A 22,471-nucleotide genomic window follows, 5' to 3' on the forward strand; every position below is an offset into this window, starting at 1 on the left:
CATGCATGCGTAGTGCCGCCCCCTGTGCCGGCCGAGGCGTAGCTGGCAAGGGGCAGCGACGGCGCAGGGCGACCACCGGCTGGGCCACCAGCTGGCCCAGCCCAAGGGAGGTAAGGCACCCGCCGGGCCCCACACACGCCAGCAACCCTCCCTGTGCCCGCTGGCCTCCCACCTCCCACCCCTGGCCCTCTTTTACTTACATTTTTAGTAGTTGCTCAGCAGGGAAGGGCCTTCGCTGCAGACAACTTGCAGCCCTGTTTGCAGAATGGGACTTTTGGCGGGCTCAGCAGGGCAGAGACAGCCTGGACAATTCCTATTGGCTTTTGAAAGCCAATAGAATTAGACTCTATTCAAGAGAGTCTATTCTATTGGCTTTCAAAAGCCAATAGAATAAAAGGGAGTAGCACAGCTAAGGAAAAGGGGAAAAAATGGCGGACTGCGTTGTTTGGCGACCGTGAAATGGTCGTTCTACCCCAAATGGGGTCGCGACCCACAGGTTGAGAACAGCTGTTTTAGAAAGAAGGTTGTGGTTTACTAAAGGGCGGAGCCAGATAGCAATGTGGCTCTGGGAAAGCTGACCACATGTTGCTGGGAGTGGTGGGTTTTTATACCTTCTGGGGCTCTTGAGATTGTTTCCTGTTACTGTTTGAGGCTTTGTATTTTCTGTGTCATGTACTTTGACCTGAGTCTGAGTGTGCCTTTTTGGTATTGGTTGGTTAATCCTATTATGTCCCCAAACGTAATGTTTTTTAGAGTTTGGGTGGGGTATGTAGATTTTAGAGGTCTTTGTCTTCCTAATCTCATAGCTTCTAGCTTCCTGGCCCCACCTTCCTGAATGGATTATTGAATTTGCACTTCTAAAAGCTGGCCTCTGCCTAGTCACTGGGGCTGATTTCTGGGGGCTGGTTTCTGTCTTTTTTAAGATCTTCATTATTCCTTTGGGGAAATATAGTTTGCCTTTTTAATATTTCCCAAAACATTTCTTTCTCTGGATTCTTTCTACAATCCATTTCCTCAAGAATTCTTTGTAGTGGATTTCAAGATAAGATAAGGTAAGGTAAGGTAAGGTAAGATAACCTTTATTTATTTATTTATTTATGAGACTTATATATCGCTTTAAGTGCAAGCACTCTCTAAGCGGTGTACACTAGTAAGCAATGTATATATATATTTACATTGCCCCCAACAATCTGGGTCCTCATTTTACCTACCTCGGAAGGATGGAAGGCTGAGTCAACCTTGAGCCGGTGAGATTTGAACCGCTGACCTGTTGAACACAGTCAGCTAAAGTGGCCTGCAGTACTGCACTCTAACTGCTGTACCACCTCGGCTCATTTTTTTACTGTGGGCACAACGGCACACATAAAAAATGAAATTTAGTTGCCCGCTCTCAAAGTGAAACACATACATGACACACATCTAAACATACTATATACAACATATGTACAGACCCATATCCCTACATATACATAACAAATAAATATTAAATACTGTCCATCTTGAATATATAACGGAAGGAGGAAGCTTGAGAATTCACAAGGTTAATGCTGTATGGAATGAAACTCTGGCTGAATCTGGATGTTCTGCTTTGGATACCACAAAGTCTCCTCCCAGAAGATAACAGGGAAAACAGGTTGTGAAGATGATGTGTAGTGTCCCAGATAATCTTATGGACCCTGCTCAAGCAATGCTTCTGAGCTATGTCCTGGATGGGAAGAAGGGAAGACTGGACTTTCCAATAGGGAAGGCTGAGGATTACACAAAAGTGATCAAACATGGATGGATACAGAGAGTGCCTTATCTCCTAGCATGGATCAAGCCTGCCAAATTCAGTATTTCCATTTCTCATTCTGAAGAACAAGTGTAGGCCTCAGCCTTCCAACAACTTAGCCATAAGGGGAAAAAAAGTAAGCAAAAATTGATCTACTAAGCAGACTTTTAAGTCACAGCTATAAATTCTGTTCTGTTTGGTTAAGGAACATTTGTTCTGCCTGAAATAGAAAGCGTTGCCTTTATTTTTTGTCTTTTTCGTGATAGTCAGAGTGGTGCTTCTAAGCGCAACTTTTCATAGAGATGATGCCATCTATTGGCTAATTGTGATATTACAATTCGGAGGAAAAGTGGAGAGCCTAAAAATTCACCTTTGGTACACATATTCACATATCAGCTAAACCATGGTTTATGTAAACAGTATGGAGTCACCCAAATGTGGTTTATTAAACCAAATGGCTGTATTCATACAGCACATTGATTCCAAACAAAGCACACTCTATATTAGTAATCACATACCTTTAATTAATTAATTTTATTTATTATATTTACATGCCACCCATCTTGCGGTTCCAGGAAGTAATACGTTAACTATGGCATCAAGTCTGCTTGGTTATAAGAACGCTTGTGTATTTTAAGTCACTTTGAAACACCAGGGCTTGGATCTTCTAAAACCCAACAAAAATGCAAGAATAATAGTGTGTCTAAGGTCAGGCTCTGGTCTGAAGTTTCCCCATAAAATCAAGAAAACCCCATTCAAAAATTAACAGCTTCTTCCTGGGATGCCGTACGAGGGGTAAATTTATATTCTCCGAAGAGCAACTGGCGGAAAAGGACGTGCCCTCCCGAGTCTCTGGGGTTCCTTTAGAGATCTATCTATCTGCTCCTTAAGGGTCGAAAACGACTAAAGGCGGATAATCAACAGAGTCCCGGGAGCCACCGGCTCAGCCTAGCCAGACGACCGAGCGATCAAGATCCTTCCCAGCCTGCCTGGAATCCGAAGCGCCGCCGGATCCGCGGCCTCTCGTCTGGGTGAACCTTCCAACGCCCAGCCGCTCGACACTGCGCGGCGTTGCAGCTAGTCGGGGCTGAGCGAAGCAGCTGCACCCGCCTCGCCAGCCCAACCAGCACCTGGCCGGCGCGGGGCAGCGCAGAGGAAGCCTCCCACGGCTGAGCAGAGCGGGCGAAGGGAGCTCGGCGGCGGCGGCCCAGGAAGCCCGGTCGCCGTCCCCGTCCGGGGCCAGGCGGAGCCAGAGCCGCGGAGGAGGAAAGAGGAGGAGCGGGTGAGAGGTCGGCCAGCTCCGGTCGCCCATAGAGACGAAGGAGTCCCGAGTGGCGAGGAGGGCGGAGGCGTGTGGGGGCTCCGAGGAGGGACCCGCGGACGGTGAGCAGCGGCGCGGCCGAGAGGGGCGGCGGGGCGGTTTGGGGGAGCGGGAGGGTCACGGCGAGAGGCAGCGCCTTCTTCCTCTTTCCCTTCTCCGGGTAGTCTCCGCCTCTCGCCATTGCGGCGACGGCTGGCGGATGAGAACTGCCCCTCGGCTCTGGCCGCCGCTGCCCTTCGTCCCTGGCTGGCGGCGTGGTTCAGGCGGCGGCACTGGGCACCTACCGGGGGCGCCTGGCTCTTTCCCGCCGCTGCGGGGCGCTGGGCGAGGCGTGGCTGCGGCCCGGGGAGGGCGCTGGGGCCGCTAGGCCACCCGTCCCTGGTCGTGGCTCGCTTGGCTGGCCCCGGGTCCCGGCTGCGCTTGTGAGGGCGGGGAAGCCTGTTCGGGGACTCTCCTTTTCTTCTCCCCTGAACGCCGTCGGTGGTCAGTTAGGGAACACAGGCGAGGTTGTGTGTTTCCCAGGGGGTAAACGCGTAAAAGCGCCTGGGGATGGCCAGGCAGACGCTGTTGCGAAGCCGAAGGCCCGGGCCTGGCCATGGAAGCAGCTCCAGGTTCTGAGACAAGGAGCCCTCCCTGCCCTTCGCCTCCCTAACCGGTTTCACGGAGCCTCAGCCTATCATTTTGTTGCCTCGCATTAGAATCATTTAAGAACTTAATTAATTTCTGTGTCTCCTTCCCAAGCTCTGTGACTTACTGGCTGTCTAAGGAATGGGTTGTTCCTCCTGGCTTCCCTGGGCCCTTGAATCGGCCCTTATTTCAGAAACGCAGAGAATTCGTGTCGAGGAACTTGATATTGCTCTGGCCCAGGGATTGTATTAGTCTGTATTCATGTTCGGCATTTGGCTTGCCTGTGAGAAATAATGGCATTTTCAGCCCACTTTCCTCAAAGAGAATCGCACAGAACTAAAATATGTTTGGGCTTCAATTTTAAAAGTTCAGCTGGCCACCTCCCTGTAAAAAAAGAGGTGTGGTATGATATGCAGACAAACACAGCAGGAGAGAAAGCTTCTTTTATCTGTTACTACCTAATTACCTCCAAGCAGGTAACATCCAAAGTTTTTGGACAATGACTACCATCATCCTGAGCACCAGATTGGGAAAATCAGTAGATGGCAGATTGATTTTGGCTTGATGAGTAATCACTATTGTTTGGCTGGAAGATCCATCTTTGTCCTGTTTGGTACATTGGCTGCAATATTTTGTAAGTGTGTAACTCTGTACTGTGTGTGTCCAGCATCATGTGGATGCTATTTTCTCATTGTTAAAATGTCATAATTCATAACCCTAATTCATACTAATTCAGTTGCTAGATTTCAACATCTTTGTAGTAGTACAAAAAGGCAGCAATCTGCATGGTAGCTGGAGATGGATGTAACTATAAATGGTATAGTTACTTTCGTCTCATGGTGGTGCTTCAGTAATACCTGCGTGTCAGAAACATAATTTGTGTTCTATATTTTGGCAAAAATACACAAGTTGTCTATTTCTACTTTGGGATTTTTTTTTCAAAATGGCAGAATTTTGGAAAGAACAAATAATTTTGTATAGTACACAAGCATGAAGAGGAGAAGCAGGAGAAAATAGTTATCAAGGGAGGGCCTTCTGCTGTCTGTTTTCCGTTAAGCTGCTTTTTTTGTTGTATTAAAAAAAATCTCTACAATTTGTGAAAGTGAGCCGAATGAGACTCCACCCAGTACTGAGGATGTTGTAAGAGGAGAAAAAAGGAAGTAATTGTTCCAATCTGAATGTTGGGTGACTTTGGAAGCATACGCTGCAGAACAGTAATAAGCAGAACAGTAATAAGCGCTACACTTTCACCATTGCTAGTGAAATGTCTGCTGAATAATAATTGCATTTTCTCCCCAAAGAAACAGTATGATTGGCAGGAATCCACAGTCTTGGCTTTCTAGACTTCTTTAAGAGACAGTTGTCATTGATCATTCCCATAGTGTTCTGCATGAGCAGAAAAATTGAAAAAGGAAGTAGCTTCTCATATCTCCCTTAGTGTTGATGGTGAGTTTCTATCTGTTCCAAAGTTCAACACAACTGAAATTTCAAATACAAAACTTACTTCTCCACTTTTCTGGAAGAGATTTTTATATTCCCAAGTTTACTGCAAATTCAGCACAGTGTGAAAGTCTCCTCACATTTCCAAGTTAGAATTGAAGAAGGATTTCTCTTTTGTTCCGACACTTGGCAAATGAATTTGTGGAGGCCTGATGTTGGGAAGCTAGTCACAAAAAAATGGGACAGCAGAACATTAGGGAGTTGTTGAACGTGTTCTGTCATGCTTAAAGTTGGTTTTGTTTGTTATGGAAATGAAACACAAGACTGACTGCGTAGTGAAATATAACAGAGTTGGATTAAACAACTTCTATTTAATAGCTATTTAAGACAAGCTCTATTTAATTTTTTTAAAGTTAGAATCCCTCCCTTATGCTTGCTTTATAACTGTCAGCACATTATAACTGTTTTAGGTGACATGAAATTATTTGCTCTAAGAAAGATTTAGCTTCAGCTTCTAGATTAATTTTAAGTAGCTATGCAAATAGAAAAAATAATGTTATGATGAATTAAAGTTAGGGTTGTTTTCTTTTACAGACTTCATTTATTTAGATGTTAATGGAACTATTTTCACAGCATGTATACTTGAAATATTTTATAGTGTAAACTGGTTCCTTGAAGATTTAGAGTATGTCATATTTTAGGGGCTGAGCTAGACCTATTTATTTATTTCCCATTTTAAAGATTATTGTAAATGTCGACAATTCGACTGTTTTCAGCATTTGCACATACCTATCATACTTTTTTTAAAAAATGATTTATTGCAGGGTTGGTTAATTCTTCTTTTCTTTTAGTTTTAGTCCTTGTTGATGAGTTAAGATTGAAAGAATTGTGAAAGGTTGGTACTCAATAGTTCAGTTTGATCTCATAATTTGAAAGTTGGTTAATGTTTCAATTCTGCAGTAGACAAATACATCTTATATTACACTTTCAGGACTTGCAGAATTTGATTATCTTGTATTATGGAGATTGACTATATTTCACAATTTGGCTTTGGTTGGCTTCAGCATTGATAGCAGTAAGGAAATATTGTCTCATTTCATGTGCAGACAAAATTTGTAATACAGTAGTCTGCTTTTGAGCCCTTCTGGCACATGCTAACTGGATTCATGTCTTGCACGTCCCACAGTTTGTTCCATCATGATTTACTGAATTACACTACATTATAAACTAAATTACATAACAGATTTCTAAACCAAAGCGACTGCATTCATAAAACATGCTCACTACTAAAGTCAAACAGTGTATGGCTATTATGTAAACCAGGCCAGTGTCTCAAAGGAACTATATCAGTTTGCTATATTGTATGAAGATTAATTACCATATGCAAGAAGTGTTTTTCAATCTTGGAAAGTTCCTACATAGCTGAATAAGAAATGCATGAATTATGCTATGGAACTAATACAAAATATAATTCTTCAAATACACGATATTGTTGAAGTATTTAGCATTTGAAACCTTCCACGTAGTTCACACTATAGAAACTGTGCTTATCAATAAGTTTCTCAGGCTCAAAGTCTGCAGTGGAAGGTCCAAGCAAAGGTGTTGTTTTTTTCACTTCAGGTATATGAAATTAGATTGTAAGATTCCACAACAGTCATTTGCAGGACCTGAAAATATCTGCATTCTGTTTGCTTTCTTTTTCTTTATAAAGTGAAGTAAAATTGTGTTCAGTTCTTCCTGTTGCTTCCTTCAGAAAAGCCAGTAATAAGAGCCATGGTGGCGCAATGGTTGGAATGCAGCATTGCAGGCTAATTCACTGCAGGCTAATTCACTGCCAGGAGTTCGATTCTGAGTGGCTCAGGGTTTACTCAGCTATCCATCCTTCCGAGGTCAGTAAAATGAGGACCTAGATTGCTGAGGGCAATAAGCTGACTCTGTAAACTGCTTAGAGAGAGCTGTAAAGCACTGTGAAGCGGTATACTGTAAGTCTAAGGCAGCGTTTCTCAACGTTTGTGTGACAGCAACCCCCGTCACACAAACGTTATGCGCATGCGCGGTGCGGCGTGCATGGGGGCGGGGCCCCGTGCGCGGCACACGTGCGAGGCGCCGCTCTGTGCGCGGTGTGCGTGCGTGGCGCCGCCCTGTGCACAGCACGCATGCGTGGCGCCGCCCCGTGTGCGGCGCGCATGCATGGCGCCCCCCGTGTGCGGCGCGCATGCGTGGCGCCACCCCCATGCGCAGTGTGCATGCGTGGTGCCGCCCCCATGCGCAGCGTGCATGCACGGCAGCGCCCCCGGAGGCACGGCGGCGCCCCCATGCGCAGCACGCATGCGCAGCACCTCCCCCAGAGGGGACAAAATGGCGGATCGCCGCCTTTGGCGACCCCCAAAAAGTGATCGATCTACCCCAAATGGGGTCGCGACCCATAGGTTGAGAACCGCTGGTCTAAGGGCTATTGCTATCATCTTTCTTCAGAGGAGAAAAACTCATATACACTGGGTGAGTTCCTCAGAAAATGCCCGCAGGCCACATCTAGCCCTTCAGCTGCCCTGTCCTGCCAGCAGCAGTGGCATCATAGGATGGGACATCAGTGTCAGTCAGCAGGGCATGGGGGGGGGCAAGGCATCAATGCCCTCTACAACAGACCCAGTTTCTCATGTGGCCCCTTGGGAAAATTGATTGCCCACCTTTGCCTTTAGTTCTGGTAATAAGCTTTCTTATCTTTACGTGAATATTCTTCAGCAATCCATGTGTACCTGTCTTTGTGGGTTGGGGACCAAGGCATAAATAGTGGATGGATGGATGGATATATGGGGAAGTAAGCAAGGCTGAGTAAGAAAAGAAACCCGACAGACAACAGATAATACGGAATTGGAAACAATGTGCTAGGAGAGAGAAAATCCAGTCAAAAACTTTTTGGAGCAACAGAAGCTTGGGTAAAAAGATAGGGTGAACCTATCTGATATCAATTAGCTTTTTGAAAACCCAACTCCAGGGATAATTAGCACATTTCAGCCTTAGGTTTTTATAGGGTCATGTTCTCAACCCAGATGTAGAATGAAATCTACATCTGGGATGAACTGGAAAAGTTCAGAGATGATATTACTCACTTAACTAATTTAATCTACCACAAGCTTGAAAATGTACCAAAAAGGGGGTTGAGTTTTTAGAAATTGAGTTTACATGTGCTTGTATCAAATAGTTGACTGAGCAGGGAACAGAGGAAGCAAGGATCAATGGATGTATCTTTAAATTAGACTAGCTCTTCAATCAAATCCAATTACAACTTTTTGAATATGGGGAAGGGGCGTGTTTATAGTCTTTGGGGCGCTAATTGTGTTGTATACCAGGTAGTCCTCGACTTGGAACCATAATGTAACCCAGAATTTCCTTTGTATATCATGACAGCCATAAGTGGAGCTCCCATATGAGTAACCATTGTTTACCTCAGTGGTTCTTAACCTTTTTGAACAAATCGCACCCTTGAGCCAATGAGGAAGTTGTCATCGCCCCCCTCTCCCAACATAACCTCTCAATTACAACATAGGAAATAATTCTTCAATTTATGCAAACACTTTTTTTGTTTTCTTTAAAATTGTCATCAGGACATATCAATGCAAATAATTTATTTCCAGTCTTTTTCCCATATCTCCCATATTCTGGCCAATGGCGTGCCACTGTATGGGTAGAGGCTGCTGTGCAATGCGCATGAAGATAAGCGATGCGTATTCACATATGTACGGCGTTCTGTACTGAAGCTAGCTGGAGGAACATTTGAAAACACAATTCAATCCACTAATAGCGATCATCTGATGTTTTTGTACGACAGATATACAGCTATTCACTGTACGAAAAAATCTCAAAAGTGTCCTCAAAACTTCTCACTCCATCGCTCCCATATTGCCCCCCTTTTGTTCCTTCGCCCCCATGTCACCCCTTTTCATTCCATCGCCCCCTTGAAAAATGAAATCGCCCCCAGGGGGGCAATATTGCCCAGGTTAAGAACCACTGGTTTACCTCATTAAGCAAGCACAGTGGTTGTTAAGCCCATTGTCCACAATGGATGGTTTTTGCCAGACCAACAAGGCTTACTGATGTGACTGAGGAATGCCACAAACGTCCATAAATGTGGGCTGGTTTCCAAGCACCCAAAATGGTGAAAAGAATATAAGTGTTTTGGCATTGTTTTGAAGAAAAAAAAAGCAATATGATGGGTCATGTTAGCCTTTGAATAAGGATTGCACTATAGTATGGGAAATGCAAGGGATCCAGTCATCTAAATATATGTATAATTACGCAGCAGAGATACCTTTTGTACACATGAGCGAAATCTACCTGTACAATTGCTCTGGAGGGGTTGTGGGCTTCTGGCAGACAAAAATACCCTTGTTATATTGTGGTGGTTGGACTTTAGTCATTATTCACTTGTTTGCTTTTAACAATATTTATAATCCGTCTCAATTCTGACATTCTGGATGAGGTACAATGAAGACCAATAAAAGGTATTGGAAACAGATAAAAGTAATAAGATTTTTAAAAATACGAACAAGAACAAAGCTGTTATATCAAGGATACAGTTCATGTAACTTAAATGCTAAATGTCTGTTGCTGCTTGGGCCTGTTTTTGAAGCATCTGTTGAGTAGGGGCCATCCATACCTCTGGGACAGAGTGTTCTTTAAAATAAAGGCTACTACCATCACTTGGCCCACAATCCATACACCTCGTAAGGAGAGAGGACTTCCACAGACCTACTCAAATAGTAGATAGGTAGAGCAGATTTGATTTTGGCAAGTACAGGTAGTTCTTGACTTACAACAGTTCGTTAGCGACCATTCAAAGTTACAAGGGCACTGAAAAAAGTGACATGTCCATTTTCACGCTTATGACTGTTGCAGCATCCTTATGGTCACGTAATTTACATTCAGATACTTAGCAACTGACTCATATATATGACGATTGCAGTGTCCCAGGGTCACGTGATCACCTTTTGCGAACCTTCTGACAAGCAAAGTCAGTGGGGAAGCTAGATTCACTTAACAACCGTGTGACTAGCTTGACCACTGCAGTGATTCCCTTAACTATGGCAAGAAAGATCGTAAAATGGGGCAAAACCCACTTAACAAATTTCTCACTTAACAACATATATTTTGGACTCAATTGTCGTAAGTTGAGGACTACCTGTGCCTAAATATATCCTGGTGCTGCATTGCAAAAGGCTTTAAAAGTGATAGTACTTAATGGTAAATTGATAATTGGTACTTCAATTTGACGCAGAAGCTGATTAGCAACCATTGCAGATTTTTTTCAAGAATAAAGAAACACATACCACTGAAGGGGAGGGTTTAATGCTATAAGGGAAATCTTCTGAAGAATATTGGAGGATTTCCCCTATAGTATTATGTTCTAGAGTTGGAATTTGATTTGGGTGGGCAGGCTATTTCCTTAGCATCTGATCTATCCGGCAAAAGGAGTCAGACATTTTTTACTTAGGCATAAATTTTATTCATCCTAAATATATAAAACATCTGATTGTGGAATCTTTAACCAGTGTATTTCTAGGGTCTTAAGAATGATTGGAAAAACATAATAAAAAGTGAAAGTAATATTTGTTCCTGTATCAGGACCACAATTTACAGTGTTGTACTTGTTTTTTATGGAGGTTAATAATATAATTATTTAAAAAAAATATTATTGTGCCTTTGAGTTTTAAGATCAAGTTTGCTAATAACAGGAGCAAAAAAAAAAAAAGCCAAGGAGTGTGTCATATGCAACCACTTTGCATTTAAATTGAAAATCAACAAAACTTTCAAGGATTTGTGATAATTGAAAGAATGTATATGACAAGTAAAACAGAATTCCACTTGGAGAACTATTAAGGTCCCATTTTTGAACAAATCCCTCTCTCTTTAGCATCAGCTTTTATTTGAGATACATCACACTTTTGGCTTACATTTAGCTTGTGATCAAATAAGAACCCTGAGCCTCTTTTTCCACCTTAAATTCAGGGTTTTACATTTAACTTTGTTGAAATTCATTATTTAGATCAATGTTCTGGTTTAATGAAATTGTCTGAATATTGATTTGACTTTGTGGCATTAGCTACCCTTTCAGTTTCACCCCATATCAAAATGTTATTAAACATTTCACAGCAAGCTTTTAAAAAAATAAACCTAAGACTGATGCCTATGACACTCAGTCAAAATTTCTCTCTGGATGGTTTTAGAAATTTTATTGAGCACACAGTGACCTAATTTTACATACTGTGTTTCCCCGAAAATAAGATCTGGTCTTATATTTTTTTTTGCCTCCAAAAGAGGCACTAGGTCTTATTTTCAGGGGATGTCATACCCGTTTACTTCAGGACTGCTGCAGCCAGGTCTCCCGTGCCCTGACACCTATCGTGCCACCACCCGACTTCTGCAGCCGTTCTCAGTTGCTCACGGCAGGACACCACATAGTGCATTGTGCCAGTGCCATCGCTTGCGGCAGGACAACATGTGGCATGGCACATCACTCTGTGACACGGCAGCATGAGTGCAATGCGCTACACGGCAGCATTGGCATGACATGCCACATGGCCTCCTGCCGCAAGCAGCTGCCAGCAACCGGAAGAAGTGGAAGTGGCTGCTGCTGCTGGTGCCGCCACCACAAGGCGAGGCAAGTGCTGGGGAATGGGAGGCCTGGCTGGGGGGCCCTGAGGTAAGTGGGTGCAGGGTGCATGGGACAGCTCCACATTCCCCACTCCCGCCCTAGCTTGATTTTTACGTGTGCGCTTCACCCCATCTCGTGCAACCAGACGGGACAGAGTGGGTGGAGTCTTAACTAGGGCTTATTTTTGGGGTAGGACTTATATTAGGCGCACATGTAAAAACCAAGCTAGGACTTACACAATAATCTGAGCATTAAGTAGCGGTGTTAGATTTTAAACTGTGGGCTGATGTTTAAGAAGAAATGCAATCTTTGGTGCATCTATTTTTTTTGAAGGGCATTTTTAATATAATTCTCTGATCAAAACTGTTGGGAAGAAGCACTAGGAATTGAGGTGCACAAATCAAAGCTAAAAGAATTAATGCTCTACAAAACTTTGAAAAAACATTTTTTTTTTAGGAAACTATATTTCTGACTGAGAATTTCAATACTAAGTAACTGTTTCCTATGGATGCAGGATGTAGGTAAGGAACAGAACAGAAGGATTTGTATTCCTCTCCACGTGAAAAAACAACTGGCTGCAATTGCATTGTTATTCAGCGGTGATTCAATTTGTCCGTACAATATTTACAGAATAATTTGGGAGTAGATAATAGACCAGTAGCAGTAGCAGATTCCTTATCATGCTCATTGCCACATTTTGAATTGCCCAAGAATCCCCACTTTTAGTGTTTCTTGCAGTAATTGCCTACTTGTGTTGGATACAAACATTTTCATTTATGTTAAAAGTAGGAAAAGCTACCCCCTGCCCATAAAATATAATGAGGGTTATAATAAAGGGTTAGCAATATTGTTAACAATTACATGTTTGTTCCTTCCTTATATTTCTGCTTATCACTGATACGTTGTCTTTCAAAGTAGTTGGGAATGACCTGCATTTTTCTCTATAGGAAAATACTGGATTTTTTTTTTTAAATTGGCACGGTGGCTTGAGAGCAAAAATTTAAATTTTACACAACAGATTACTAATAAATACAATTGTGATGGAGAAGAATATCTGTGAGTTCGGATATTTTGGGTCCCAACTGAATTTTTCCTTAAAATAAAAAACAAAACAAAAAAAACCCACAGCAGTCTCCTTGTAAAAGGCTGGGAACCTCTTTCCATTCAACTAATAGCAGCAGCAGCAGCAGCACATGACCATCACATACTATTTTTTTTAATTGTCTTCCTGGCAGCATAAGATTTTCTGACTCTAATTTGGGAGTGCTTATTGACATGATACCAGGGGCGGGCAATTATGGAATCAGGAATTCTGGGAGATGAAATCCACAGGTTATAAAGGCACCATAGTTGCCCACCTCTGCACTATACCGTACATGGTTGTTAAATCTAGGCCTGAACTCATAGAAGATTAAGATTTTTATATTTAATGTTGTTAAAAGTTTTCAGATGCAGGGTCACAGCTGTAATTAGGTTGTTTGGCAGATACTTGATGATTTGCCAGCCATTCAAAGACAAAGGACCTTTTTGCAAATGAATTTCTATAGAGGGAAGGAACTTCAGTGGAGTGATTACAATTCAAGCTAGCCATTCATTACTGGATTAATATAAAATCATATATTTTCAAGTTAGTATTTATGACAACCATCTTTTGTTTGGAACTCAAGACAATCCACATAAGAGTTCCCTTTTCTTATTTCTTTCTATAAAAATTGCCTTGGGTGGAAAGTTGGGCTGAGACAGACTGACTGGCCTCAAATCATCCAGTGAGTTCATCTGGCTGAGATGGACTAGTCCAGGGGTGGGGAACCTTGGCTCTTTTATGACTTGTTGACTTCAACTCCCAGAATTCCTGAGCCAGCATGGATGGCTCAGGAATTCTGGGAGTTGAAGTCCACAAGTCTTAAAAGAGCCAAGTTTCCCACCCCTAGACTGGAACCTTGATCTCCAGCTTCTAACCCATCACTTTAACCTTTGCAACACAAAGTGCAACTTCAACACATCTGGAGGACACCAGATTGAGAAGGCTACACTGTTTATCTAGATATGAAAGGCAAAGTGGTTGCTGCAATTAGTATAAGACCATCTTCAGCATTTTGGTTTCACTGCTTAGACCCATAATGTTTCAAGTAATAAAATACCTTATTTGTGTTCTATTGAGCTCAACAACTTAAAAGATAACTCAATCATTCAGAGCCCTCTAATTTTTTTGATCCATACATATATTTTTTCCATTTTCCAGAAATATACAATTAGGCTATTTGCACATTAATTCACACAGCCAGCTGTGTGATGGTGGAGAGAGACAGAAATTTGAGTAGGATAGTTGTTATGACTAAGGGTTTTAATATCCAATCCAGTTTTATAATGTAGTGTATTTACATTTTAAGACAACAAACTATTTGCCTTTATTTCCTCCAAAATGGTTGTATGTAATTTCATGATCTGAAGGTCATGTTTGAAATATTGATTAAACTTTGTTAGTACCTGCAGTTGCAGTGCAAAGAACCACATTCCTCTCTTTGATGATTCAGATTTTTTTTTTTTTTGAAAAAAATGCATGCTTACATTTCAAGATAAATATACTGTATTCACTCTGTGCAATAAAAAAAAAACTTTATGCTAATGGGACTCGCTGCTGGAAAGAAGTTGGAAATGAAGAGGAATAACAACTACAGCTGCTTTGCTTAGATTTTTTTTTAATGAGGTTTATAAATTGGAAAGTCATAAATTTATAAAATCAGCTAAATTCTACTTAAAATATATATGATCTTTTTAAAACTTCATATTCTTTACTCCTTTCCAGCAATACAAGCACATTTCTCCTCTTGGAGCATAATTCAATTCTGGCTTTAGCTATGCTGATTTCAGTAGTTCCAGTTGCTGTTTATCTGTGGGTTTGTGTATAATTTCATTATATGTTTTTATATCTTTTAATATAAATGAACAATAAAGCATGAATTATCTTCCATAAATATTTAGAAATTAAGGAACTTCTTATATGTGACTAGCAGTCAACAAAATACAGACGTAGCTGATAAAATGCTACTTAAATATTTTTGTTTATGATAAGATATGTCATATAAGTGAGCTTAATCATCTTTTCATCTTTAGTTTTTTTTCTTGCTAAACCAGTTGCAGGATTAAAAAAAGATGTATGTCTGATATAGTATTTTTAATTGATTGGATGAGGTTTGCAGCCTATCACATCAATCTTGTGTCTATAACTTTGTTTTTAGTTTATAAAGCATCCAACTGCTTTTTGCTACATGAATGTTTCTACCGTTGTCTAACAAGTTAATCTGCATTCATATCTAGATGACATTAATGGATAAAACTGCATCTTTTTGAACTTGAACTGAATGATGAAGCTGTTTCATGTTTAGGTTCCAAATTAGAGGTAAAGATAACCTATCTCAGATTAACATTTCAGTATAATTTCAGTTCTTGTATACAGTTTCTGTTGAAAATAATTTTACTTCATTTGTCACTTCTGAAATACTCCGAAAAATATGTTTTAAAGTTGCTGTTGCTCTGTTACTCGTTTGACGTTTGTATTAATAATTACATGGTTTGTATAGTTTTTATTATTTTAGGTAACAGTATTTCAGTCCTGGGGACTTTGAACTGAAGGGTAAGGTACAATATATGCTCAAGAAATAATTGCAGAGAAGTAATTACATCTATGCATCTAGTATAACAGGAATTTTAGTTAATAGATATTTGTTTAATTTTCAGAATCCTTACTTCAGGAACCTTCCAGTGCTAATATGGTATCTTTAGGTTTCTGTGTTCATTATTGGCTTTAAACTACAAGTAGTCCTCATTTAATGCGGTTAATTGGGATTAGAATTTCCATCAATAAGCAGTGCGGTTATAAAGCATGACATCATGTAAGTGCACCACTTAGCAACAGAAATCCTGGCAGTTCCTGTTGCTGTTGTTAAGTGAGACCCACATGTGATTACAATTTAAGACTTCCCGCTGTCTCCCAACAAACATAGTCAGTGGAGAAGCCGGCAGGAAACTGCAAGTCCCAGTCATGACAAGCCTTTCTGTGTGTAGGCAGTTCAGAAACAGGCCTGCAGGTAGGGATGGGTACTGTAGCTTGGTGCAAGCATAGTTGGGCAGGGAGATTGCTGTGGCATAGTATGAATATGGTTGTGTAGGGGAGTGCAAGGGAGGGTGTGTGTATGAGTATTATGGGGTGCAGACCGGTGAAGAGTAGGTAGGTGCAGCAGCTTGGTGTGAACATGGCCAGAGCATGCTGTGGCCAAGTGGGCATGCAGTACAGAGTGCAGGCAGGGAGGTGGTGCAATGCACACTACAGGGTGTGAGATCTCCAGGACCTCATACTTTGTCAGTTTCCTCATTGACTTTGCTTGTGGGAAGTCAGCAGGGGAGGTTGTAAACAGTGATAACATAACAGCAGGATGCTGCAACCGTTGTAAGTGCAAATTGGTTGCCAAGTGCCTCAACCGTGATCATGTGAGAGAGGAGTGCTGTTATGGCTGCATAAATAGCCCCCATTCAGCACCATCAAAACTTTGCATAAAAAGCTAATTCAAGCTCTTAAGAAAGGCTGTTATCACAAAATCATAAATGTTTTTCCAGAAAAAAAAGATGTACAACTCTGAATTACACTGCTCCATTTAGTCCAGATGTAAACACTAAATCTCTGATTGCTATGCTTAAAGAAAGAATCAGTGGCCAACAACTGCAGTGAGTGATAGTAATTAATATTATTGCCAGAGAAAATGGGATTTTAGCCCATTTTTCCAGTGTTGGAGGAAGTACTGGGATTTTTAAAAAAACATAGATGTGCTATGGTTGTCTGACGGTTTAACATCATCTTTTTCTTTATTTCATTTATTTTCCAACTGAAATTGTCAAAAACGGGGGGGGGGGGTATATCTGTGTTTGAACAGCACAATGTCAGGTTTCTTTGGAAGGGGCAGAGAAAATATGGGTTGAGAACAGTGGTGGGATTCAAATATGTGAACAACCGGTTCTCTGGGTGGGTGCCGCTTCCAGAAGGCTATTCTGGGCCCGAGCCACAAAAAATTAGCTACCGGTTGTGCTGAACTGGTGCGAGCTGGCTGAATCCCACCACTGGTTGAGAACCACAGATTGTTTATCTCTGAGCAGACTGCTTCACTTCTCTAGAATCTTAGGCAAGTTTGTTTCACCCAAATATCCTTGATAAAGAGGTTTCCTGCTTATGAAACATATTCTGTTACCTAGCAACAGCTCCTCTTTCTTCTCATCTTTTTAGTATCTCAAACTAACACTTTAATTCTCCATATGAAATTCATGGCACATTAGAGTAATTTTAATAGTACTAAAAAGAGAATCATATAAATGGACTGAAATCCAATTTAATTACAATCTAGAGATTAAAAATGACAAATGTAAAGTATAGGTTGGTTTTGTGCATCTTATTCATATGTTTAGACTCCTATCCCTGAATGAAAGATGGGATATAAAACTAACAGACATACATTATTGTATAGTGTGTCTGTGCTATTTTTCCTAAACCCAGATTGTTCTTATGTTCCACATAATCCCGAACCATTCTAATTAAGTGGCTTGATTATGTTATCTATAGAGTTGGGCAAAATACCTGTCATGTGCAAAGACCACATATTAATAGCAATAGTACTTAGACTTATATACCGCTTCATAGTGCTTTAAAGCCCTCTCTAAGCAGTTTACAGAGTCAGCATATTGCCCCTAACAATCTGGGTCCTCATTTTATCGACCTCGGAAGGATGGAAAGCTGAGTCAACCTTAAGTTCTACTTAAGCTGATTTATTGATCATGCCTATACAGAAGAATCTAATGGTCAGCTAACTGTCAGCACTAAATTAGCACTAGATAAGTTAACAGAATTCAAGAGATGCTGGACTTGGACCACTTGTGGGAATGTTTACAATTCCAGGCTGATTCCTCTCTTGACTCTGCCCCCAGGTTCTGCCTGTCCTCCTCTTGTAATACTTGAGTCAGGCTGTGGTCAAATACTCATAGAGTAGTAGGATATTTTAAATTTGAAGCAGGTGTTTAGCTAAAATTCTCATTACCAGTAGACTGGGCCCCACTGAAGCTTATGATGAACCATTTTCATTTCTTCCTGGTGGTTAGTAGGTTGTGTAAGTACAGTACTGGGAGGGAAACATGTCATATCAGTAAAGTAGCACAGTTTAGGGATCAGAAATAGCCCTTTACATTAAGGACCATTTGATCCTTTTTCACTTTTTTGTGAAAAGGTTGCAGATATGTTAAATACAACTTAGTTTTTCCTTTCTTTAAATCGGGGGTGTCCAACCATGGCAACTTTTAAGATCTGTGGACGTAAGTGTTAAAGAGCCAAGACTTAAAGTTGTCAAGGTTGAACACCCCTGATTTAAATAGTCAACATATCTCCAACACAGCTATGCTCATGGAATTCTGCCTGATATGCCAAAGTGGCACCATTGAACTATTTATTGCATGGACTCTTGATGTGCCCCGTCTGCCTCCTCCCAAAGGGTATTTTCTGTAGAGTCCCAGACCTCTGAATAGATTGGGCACAGCATCCATTGGCTGTGCATGAGATGTGCATGTGAAAGCCTACTTCAATATGCATCTGACCTTCCCTTGGATCCGGCTGACATGTCATCACTCCTGTACAGTGCTTTCTCTTCCACCAAAATCAACATCTGTTGTGTTCATTAAATATGAGGGAGAAAATACTCACACATCCCCTAAAAGTATTACTATTTTTGTGTTTCATTCACTACTACTTTCTTTTACTGTACTGAACAAACTTATTCTACCGCTTTGAATAAAGTAACAATAACCATTGAGAAACCTTCTCATTCATACTATTTTCTGGCTCACTGAACTGTGTGAATTGGGACAAGAAAGTGTTAAGTATAAGGAAATGGATTTGGGCGAGTGGCTTGATCTATTCTAGACCTTCCTGTTGACCTATTGAAGCAGAATGACATTCATTAATCCCTGCCTTCTTCAGTGTCCTCCTAGCTCCTGTATGGAGAAATAGTGCTTCAACAGGCATGTAATTTTTTCGTCAGGGAAACTGGGTGCCAAGTCAGACTCACAGGAACCGGGACTCATGCCACATATCCACCAGTGAGAAAGTGCAGATAGCATCTCCTCGTAGCCCTAGCGGTTTTGCTCATACCACACTTTTTCACGGCAAGGAGAAATAGAAAGGTAAAGCCAGAGGCAATCCTAGTAATGGGCTGGTAGGAACTGCAGCAAAATCAGCTTCAACTTTACCCAGGCATTTTCTGTTTCTCAATTCTCCATGGAGAAGAAACGTGAGGATAAAGTAAAGCAGGAGTAGGAGAGCAGGTAGGCTGGGCAGGGAAGAGAGCTCTTTGCTCAATGCCATGTAAGCTGAAAGCCTGGGGAATGTGAGCTGGAGGTTGAAGATTTTATTATATCAGATTTTTCTAGATCATTTTCATAGAAATGAATGCTTTGAAAAATTGTTTCTAGAAACTCCTTTTTTTGAGGTGTCACAAAACTATCTGTGTTTTTATTTAAACAGACAACAGTATTAGCCTCCTGGCAAGTTATTTAGGTTTAATTTCATGTTCATGATAGAATTTTATAATAAAAGTCAAAACAATCATCTCAACACTATTAAATATGTTTGAAAGTAATCTTTTATTGTAAGCAGAAAGCAGACTGAATTGGCAGTAACCCCCCATTTAACTCAATGAAATGTATATCCATTTATTTGTGTGTAAAGACAGACACTAGAAATTTTAAACAGAATAATTTCAAACCAAAGGTTTGAATGGTGCTTTGTCTTCCAGGCTATTTATTTTAATATAAGATTTATTTTTCTAGAAGAAAAAGTGAAAAAAAAAGCAGTCTAAGGTTTACAGTCATGTTGAACATTCAGTGTACTGTCAAAAGTTGCATTTTTATGTGTCAACAAATATGCCATTGAAAACATTCTGATGTATTGAGTTCACAAAAAAAATTGATGTAAAAATTGCATTATGGAACAGCAGGGTATATTAGTTCAGCCAACAGTCCACCTGCTTTTGTGCTTATTGAACATTATATTCTACTGTAAACGCTTTAAGGAAATCAAGTATTTCCATTAAACTATCATATTATTAGTAACCAGAAATATTTAAAAAGAAAAGTCTTTATAGCACTTTTATTGATGCAAGAAGAGGTACGGTTCCCTGTACAGAGACATTTTTTTTCTTTTCATTATCTATAGATTTAATTCCTGATATATCTTTTTTTTTACAGATTTGCCAAAAGCCAAGTACACTATTTGTGGTGGAAAAAGGATTGGAAGCCAGATTTCTGGTGCTTTAAAAGTCCAAGTGTTCCTGTTCTTTGAAGGTATTTTTTTCAAAAAAAAAATATGGCATGCTTATTTTCAAGTTCAGGAATTATTAGTATTTTTTATACTTTAATTTGTGGGAAATTTTGTTGGACTGCCTCCCTGGGCTTGGTTTTCTGATCTATTGATTTAAAAGTTATGGCAAACTGCCTTGCATCTCCAGACTGGACTGATAATTAAATGTTTGCATAAATTGATTAACAGCTGGCTGTTTAGGAATTAAGTTTAATGTATCACCTGGAAGTTATGAATAATAACTTCTTATTCTTATTTATAAATTTTACTGTAGTTCTAAATTTACATTCATATATTTAATGTTACCAGGATTAAGGTATTTCATAGTATTTTACGACCTTGCCACAGTTACTAAGTGAGTCACTGTCAGAAGATTGCAAAAATGATCACATGACCCTGCATTTGCCATAAAGGCATGCCATATGCCAAGCGTCCGAATTTTCATCACGTGACCACGGGGATGCTGCCACAGTTGTAAGTGAAAAAGGTCGTAAGTCAGTTTCTTTCAATGCCGTTGTAACTTCGAACGTTCACAAAACAAATGGTTGTAAGTCGAGGACTATATGTACTGTGGATAGACCGTAGAGCAGAGCTGGCAAAATTTTCTGCAGCTCGAGGAATGTGTCTCTTTTTTAAAACAACTTTTAAAGAATCAAGAACTGCAAGGGGCATAGCAGCAATAAGACAATGTCCCCACTTCCAAGAAATAAAAATTTCTTCCCTTTGAGGGAATTGGAATAGTTAAAATTAAGCCTATAGGAAGTTTTAGAAATATAACAGTAACAGTATAAATTACAGAAAACCATGATACAGGTAGGACTCAACTTAAACCCGGTTACTCAATAACTGAAGTTGCAATGGATTCCCCTCCCCAAAAGGTACTTCTGACCCAGTGTTGAAGTTATGATAGCCATAGTACCACATTCATGTTCATTTGATCGCATTTTGGGCTCTTGGCAACTGGCTTCTCTTTATGGCCGTTTGCAGTGTCCCGCAGTCATGGGATCCTGATTTTCAAAGTGTTTCCCTGGTTTTCTAGCATTTTACTTCCATTTTCTGGCAAAAATGCCCATTGTGAAAAATTAATTCAGCTAACAATCACTGCATAAAATGTTGTAAAATCGGGTCCGGTCATATGGTGACCTGTGGTGCCCTTTTAACAACAATGATTCGCAGCTGTAATTCCGGACTCAGTTTGGTTGTAAGTTGGGGACTCATATCAGTTTCTGGAGGTCACAAAAAAGAGGCTGAAGACCAAAAGCAGCCTGTAGGTGAACCAGCCTTGCTGAAGAGAGTTCATTGTTTATTGTATTTTCAGTTCTAGATGAACAGTCATATACATTCTGAGCCTTCTTGAGGAATGGAAAGCCTTAAAAAGTTGATCGTATGCTGGAATTTTAGCACTCTTTCTCTCTCCCCCTCATGTGTTATCTGTGTTGGCAGGTATCATTTGAAAGCACAAAGTTTTGGGTGAAAATATCAGGATATCGGTGAGATTAGATTATCTTGAGCCCAACTTTTGTTGAGTACTTTCTCTTTGTGTTAGTCGATGACTGGACAGCCATTTGTCCACCTGAGCAAGTGGTTGGTCTTGATGATCTCCAAGGTCCCTTCCAACTTCATTATTATTATTATTATTATTATTATTATTATTATTATTATTATGGATCATCGCACAGTCAGCCAGATGTTCAGACTGGATTTGGCATTTTGTCTACCTTTATTATTATTATTATTATTATTATTATTATTATTATTATTATTATTATTATTATTATTATTAGTTTACATTTTTTTCTTTGTCAAATAAGCAGTACATTATTTATAGCTGGCAAATCAGATTATCTTTAAATCTAAAATACATTTTAAATATACTGTACACACGATATCAGAAACTGAGCTGAACTACTGTTACCTTTGTCCACTAGAGGTCAGGCTTCTACCAGGCCTAAATATTTTGAGGCTTGCATAATTTTTCAACCTATAAACTGTTCTGTTTACTAAGGTTAAAAGCTAGTCATTCTTCATTTGAAACCAGAATTTATATTGGGGGAATGTTGAATTGAAGGGATAATTTTTGTGTTGTTTGACCTGTGCTTTTCTAGTTTCAAGTCTTGGCCAAAAGATAGTGGAGAAAAATTAATTTCTGTGGAAAAACGACTATTTAGGAAACTCAAGGCGATGCACATGGTGCTAGTCTGTACTCTGTGTTCACAATACCCAGTGAGGAAGGTTAGGTTGAAAAATAATATCTATGCTGGAATCATTCAT

The 22,471-nt window shown here is 40.4% G+C and overlaps 1 protein-coding gene across 2 annotated transcripts in view; it reads left to right on the forward strand.

Moving 5' to 3' along the window:
- The first annotated feature begins 1,675 nt into the window (after positions 1 to 1,675).
- GNG12 (G protein subunit gamma 12) overlaps positions 1,676 to 22,471 on the forward strand; it is a 52,002-nt gene continuing 31,206 nt past the window's right edge. The window contains exons 1-2 of one of the 2 annotated variants that reach the window (XM_039329066.1): positions 1,676 to 3,154; positions 20,089 to 20,184. The gene's annotated coding sequence lies outside the window, so the exon portion shown is untranslated. Of the gene's footprint in view, positions 3,155 to 3,198; positions 4,354 to 20,088; positions 20,185 to 22,471 lie in introns of those variants that run through there. The other variant, XM_039329067.1, reaches the window with a different exon arrangement.

Source organism: Crotalus tigris, unplaced genomic scaffold (assembly GCF_016545835.1).
Source record: "Crotalus tigris isolate CLP2741 ecotype Arizona unplaced genomic scaffold, ASM1654583v1 scf7180000024387.2241675, whole genome shotgun sequence".
In the NCBI taxonomy this organism is placed as follows: Eukaryota; Metazoa; Chordata; class Lepidosauria; order Squamata; family Viperidae; genus Crotalus; species Crotalus tigris.